At 47.5% G+C, this 5883-nt stretch overlaps 1 protein-coding gene across 1 annotated transcript in view; it reads right to left on the bottom strand.

Annotated features, from left to right (window-relative positions):
- Positions 1 to 2983, bottom strand: part of LOC110324891 (serpin A9) — a 17631-nt gene extending 14648 nt beyond the window's left edge. Inside the window, exon 1 of the mRNA XM_021202622.2 lies at positions 2939 to 2983. The gene's annotated coding sequence lies outside the window, so the exon portion shown is untranslated. The remainder of the gene's footprint in view (positions 1 to 2938) is intronic.
- Between the last annotated feature and the right edge of the window lie 2900 nt (positions 2984 to 5883).

Raw genomic sequence — 5883 nt, forward strand, 5'->3', positions numbered from 1 at the left:
ATGTAATGCAAAAAAAAAAAAAAAAAAAAAAAAAAAGTAAGGTAGATGGTACCACTCATGAGGTGACACCCAAGATTGTCCTCTGACCTTCCCATGCATGGGAACACACACACAGACATATATGCACACGCATGTGTGCGCGTGCACACACACACACACACACACACACACACACACACACACACACGGTATATGAATAAACAACTTGATCTTTTGACATCTTCTCTTTTAACAAGACTAAATAGCTGAGTGGCAGTAAGAAAGTCCAGTAGAACAGGGCTGGGTCTACATCAGCTCTGACATTCCTCGTGAGCAAGGAACCTGTCCCTCAAGGAATCAGTCCTGTTTTGTAAACAGGAGTCCAGCTTACATGTTGACCAATTGAGAGTGGTCCAGTAGGTGTTCAATACACGGCTTCCACTCTTGCTACTACTTTAACTGACGTTGACAATTTGATTGAGGACGATTTTGTGCAGCCATCATTCTAGGCCTCCCAACCCTGCCCAGTTTCTAAATCACCCCTACACCATCTGCATGATTTCTGCCTTAACACACTTTTAAGGAGGTGCTCTGGCCCTGTGTCTTGACTCTGAGATTCTGTGAAGTATGAAGATAGTGGGCTGAAAGGCAGTGTGGGATCTGGGCCAAGACAAAGGGGAAAAGGAAACAGCACATGTCCCAGCAAGTCAGGAGCTTTAAAAACTTTTCTAGAACAAGTGATATAATTATTTCATCTGCTGCGGGGAAGGGAAATGATAGGAGCCCCTGTGCTCAGAGTTACAAAGATATCTGCATAGTTCCTTGTCCATGCCACACCTGACCTTGTGGGACAGCCAAACACTTCCCACAGCATCTGATGTGATACAACTTACAAGATCTACATGGAGAATCCTTTTACAAACTTCTGACTTGGCTTTGCAGCCTTGCATAGGCCTGTCTGGAACTGGGGACATCTCTAAGCCATACTTATAGACCTTACTTCCTAGCTTCATATCAGTCTACTCTGTGCTGAGCTTAAGGTGACCATGAGACCTTTGTCTCTTCCATTCCAGAGACCACACTACAGGGTGCCAGCCCAGCTGCAAACTGAGCTCCAGAACCCATTCTTTCCTCTCTTCTCTTCCTTTTCTCCTGCACTCTCATGATCTCGTCTCTGTCTCTGTCTCTCTCTGACTGTGTGCCCTTCAATGGAGCATTCCCCAGAATCTTGACCATCTCTGCCTTCAGAGCCTCTTGGCAGTGTAGGCAAACACCCTCCAATGTTTGACCTTGCCCTCTACCTTCGGTCCCGATGCTCAGAGCAGCCCATCTGTTTGCCCATACTTGACATTAATAGCCTTCTACTGCGTGTTCCCTCCCATTAGTCCCTTGCCATTCCCCTGCCCGGCAGTACCAGTTCACCTTCCCATCACCCCACTGTCCCCCTTCTGACACAGAGGGTCGCTCTGATAGAAAGCAAGGTGACGTCTGCATAGCACTCAATGTTATATAAGGTCCAGGGACCTGAAGTAGCTTCTTCTCGCTTGGTACTTGGGAGCAACAGAAAAGACTGTCCCTCACTATAGATAACCATTAGAGAGGGGATGAAGTTAAAGAAAGAGTATCGGCTGTATACAGGGGAAACAGCTGTCTCTGCCCCCTGCCCTCAGCCCTCAGGCAAGCTGCCGCACAGTGTAGAGCTCAGAGGAAGGAAATCAAGAGACTCTTCCTGAAAAGTCTAAAATTCCCCAAGACCCTGGGGCATCTTAGTCTCTGAAGAAACCTCCTGCCAAGGCTCATTCTGTCAACGTTCAAATCCATCCCCATTCCCTCCTCACTTGTCCAGAAGACAGATCCAGCATTCCCAGGGCGGACCCAACTCTTGTCTCTCTCCTAGGCCCGCCAAGCCCTCCCTCTTCCCTGCCCTGTTGTAGCACAGCTGTATGTGCGCACCCTGCCAGTGAGCTCCACCTGTTGGGGTGACAGGGGCCCTGTCTTTCCTGGGCTTGCCCAGTGGGGGCCCATCCCTCCCATTAGCCTGGCTTTTACCCCTCCCTCTATTGTCTCTCAGGGCTATTACCCAAATCCTGCTCCCCTGTCACTCGTCACACTACTGACAGGACAGCTTCCTGATGCGGAACTGCCATGTCACTCCCTAGTTCCTCAGAGTTCCCTCCGAGCTCAGGAGAGACAGGCAGGCTCCCATCATGTAGGCTCCCTTTTCCACTGTGCCCAGTATTACCTACAGGTGCTCGGCTACTCTGTTCTCCTCTAGGTGACCACAATTCCCAGCTTCGGTAGCTCCTGACCCGGCTTGGGTACAGGACATTCTGTCCAACCATACATACCCTTTCCCACCTGACGACCCAGCTTTTGTAAGATGCCCTAGACTGATGACTCTCAGCCTGGTAGCGCCCAATCTTGTGCCTCCTCTTCGTCCAGCACACCTGGGGACACTGCCTCCATCCTGGTCAAGTTACTTTCCTATTGACTGAAGGAAGACATCTCTCCAATAGACCTGCACCCAGACATAGGACACATGCAGCCATTACACACACACACACACACACACACACACACACACACACACACACACCAAGAACCTGCAGGTGACATATATGATCACCCTCAGCCAACCTTTCTTCCCACCTCACATCGCAGACATCTTTAGCCTCCTGTGGGGGAGTCCCCCTTGTCACCATCCCAGAACCTCCCATTCCATCTTCTGTCCTCAAAACCCCTTCTCCCCACCAGCCTGGATATTGGCTTTAAACAAGCTTGAGAGTAGCCATAAGAACGAACCAACAATAAAAAACCACCTCCCCCCTTTCGTCTGTTCTGCTGCCACCTTGTCGGTCCGCAAGTGTCCCTAACCCTGAACCGTCACTTTTAACTCACAGTCTGGCTCTTAACTACAGAAAACCAGATGTGCAGCCATTGATTGTGTCTGAGCGCTCACCTCACCTTGCCTTCCCTGTAGGACAACAAAGGCGACCTCAGCTCCTGCTCCGCTCAGCCCTTAGGCAGCTGGATTTTGTTCAAACCTGTGCTCCTCCTCCTCCTCCTCCTCTCCCGCCTCCCCTTAATGGGGTCCTGTCCTCCAGCTCATCCTTATAAGCCAGCAGGCCTCAGCATCTGGCTGGTGGCTCTCACCTCTCTCCGACAGCTCTCACCCCGCCCACAGCTTTGTTCTGAAGCAATGCCAATGATGAGCATTTTTCATCTGCAGCCAGGTCCCTTCCCTCTGAACTCCAGCCCTGCTAACTGCCTATCTGCCAGTGCCTCCTGATGCTACAAACCAGGTCCAGCACAGTAGACCAAACTGGAATCAACTTTCCCAGTCGGCTTCCTGATGAGAGTTGCAGACAAACCTTTATCAGCATCAGCATCAGTGGTACCCATCCACCAGACTCCCTGAGCCTCAGGACCATCCTTGTTCTGCCTCTCCCTCATTCCCAGTGTCATCCATCATCAGCCTGGTCAATTTATCTCAAGTTAAGACGTGGAGAATGAGGAAGAGCCTACGCACAGTTGATTCTCAGGTAGACTGGTGGCGGCACTGATGCAGATGCGGATAAAGGTTCTGCTGTAACTCTTGTTAGGTGGTACTGCCTCCCAAAGGAGTCTCACTACCCCCACCCCCAATGCTCTGACCTGTCTTTCAACTGCCACAATACCTCTTCAACACCATCACCATCGCACACCCCAGAGCTCCTGAATCTTGACTCCTTGAATTCTAGTTTAGGATAATCACTTTGATTTTGTTTGAACCCTATCCCCGGAGTGTGTGGCTTTTTTTTTTTTTTTCTCAACTTTTCTCCCAGTGAACTCCAATTTGTTGTTTAGATCCTAAGTCACACCACTGCCTCAAGGAAGCTGTCTTTGATGACCCATGGGAAGGAAATGGCTCTCTGTGGATGTTTCTATGTTACCTTCAGCCTGTTGGCAAAACAATTACCACTGTTGTGATTTCACATCTGCGTGTGGTATTGAATACCACATGAGTCAGGGCTCTTGCCTGTCTTGCCCTCCCTGCATACCCACTGTTAGGCCAACACTAAGTGTCTGTGAGTGCTTGTTGAACGGGTGACTGAGTTAAAATTAAGTTAAATGAGCAGCTTGTCTCTGAGGAGTGGTGATGACTGGAAACGGGCAGGAAGAGCTCCAGGCCTGAGTGATGAAAACTCTTTGGCTCCATCGAAGTTCCAGCCTTACAGGAAATGCATGTGTGAAGTTTGGGTTACACTTTCATCCAAAACAGAGGGATGGAGATTGGCTGTATAAATTTGCATAAACAGACCCACCCCCAACCCCCAAGTAAATAGATGAAAATGTATGGAACCAGTGAGACATAGAAAATCACATATTCAAGTTAGAGAGCCCCATGTCAGTCACATCCTGCCTTTGGAACTGAACAAATTTTGGTTTAGAGTCATACCAGACTAGTCCTAGAGCTCAAAAGCATGCCCTGACAGGGCCAAGCACATCTGCAAGTAACTTAGGTGTGTTGCAAAGTGAGTACCAGCAGACTGTAAAGGAAGATGAAAGCTAGACAGCGAAAGAGTGTTATAATGTCCAGCATCCAACCCCAAATCTCTAGATATTGGAAGAACACTGTCGGTATAAAATAACCTGTGCTTTAGAGGAAATACGAAAATCGCTTACCCTTAGCCATGGCCAGAAAAGACAGATCCAAATGACCCTAAATGACATCCATCACCATGGACCAGGATACATGTAATTGTCACATAGGAAAAGAAAGTCACAGAGCAGTTCCTGTGCCAGTGACCTTGTGGGAGCCTCAGCTAAGCTCTAAGGTGGGGAAGTCCCCTTTACAAAATTCAGGTCTTTGTCACAGTCTTGCTTTGGGGTTGGTGAGGGTTGAGAAGTCTGGCAAGCTTCGCTGTGTGTTTCAGCTGAGTAGTTAGCAGGACACGGAGGCTGACGATAAGTGCCTATGAAGAGGACTATATAAGTAGTTGGAGATAACTTTGATTCTTGATCCACAGCATTCCATTTCTCCACAACTGTGAGATTCCAGCCATCCCAGGTCAAGCGCTGGAATATGCTGTGGCTTTCCCACAGATCTCTGGTTCACAACAGGAAGATGATAAATGTCTTGCAGAATCAAAATGAGGTTAATAGAAACAGACCCAGTCATGACTGACATTAAGGCATTCACATGCAGGATTTTAAAGCAGGCTGTTAAAGTGTACTATAACATTTTTTCTTGAATATAATTATTTAACAATATATTTTGATTACACTCTCCCCTCCTCCAACTCCTCCCCAGAACCTTCCTACTTCCCAACCACCCCAATCCACACTCTCTTTCCTTTTCTTTCTCTTTAGAAAACAAACAGGCATCTTTAAAAGGAAAAGATAAAATATGTTAGATAAATCCAAACAAATCAGAATAGGATAAAACAAACAGAGGGGAAAAGCCAGGAAATAGAAGAAAAATGCAGATGCAGAGATACACAAATCCACACACATAGAAATCACCTAAAAACCACAAACTTGCCAGGCATGGTGGCACACACCTTTAATTCCAGCACTTGGGAGGCAGAGGCAGGCGAATCTCTGAGTTCGAGGCCAGCCTGGTCTACAGAGTTAGTTCTAGGACAGCCAGGGCTACACAGAGAAACCCTGTCTCGAAAAACCAAAACAAACAAACAAAACTAAAAACCAAAAAAAAAAAAAAACAAAACAAAAAAACCCAAACTTAGGAAACATGACATATAGACAAGAGATCTGTAAGTGGAGAAAAGAGGCCAGAAAAACCATTATGAGACCAAGCAACAACAATAAAACAAAAACACCAACAAACACCCCCCCCCAATAAAAACAAAAACACCTCTAAAAATATCATTGAGTTCACTTTGTCTTGGCCATTTGCTGCCC

This window comes from Mus pahari, chromosome 7 (genome assembly GCF_900095145.1).
Source record: "Mus pahari chromosome 7, PAHARI_EIJ_v1.1, whole genome shotgun sequence".
NCBI lineage: Eukaryota > Metazoa > Chordata > Mammalia > Rodentia > Muridae > Mus > Mus pahari.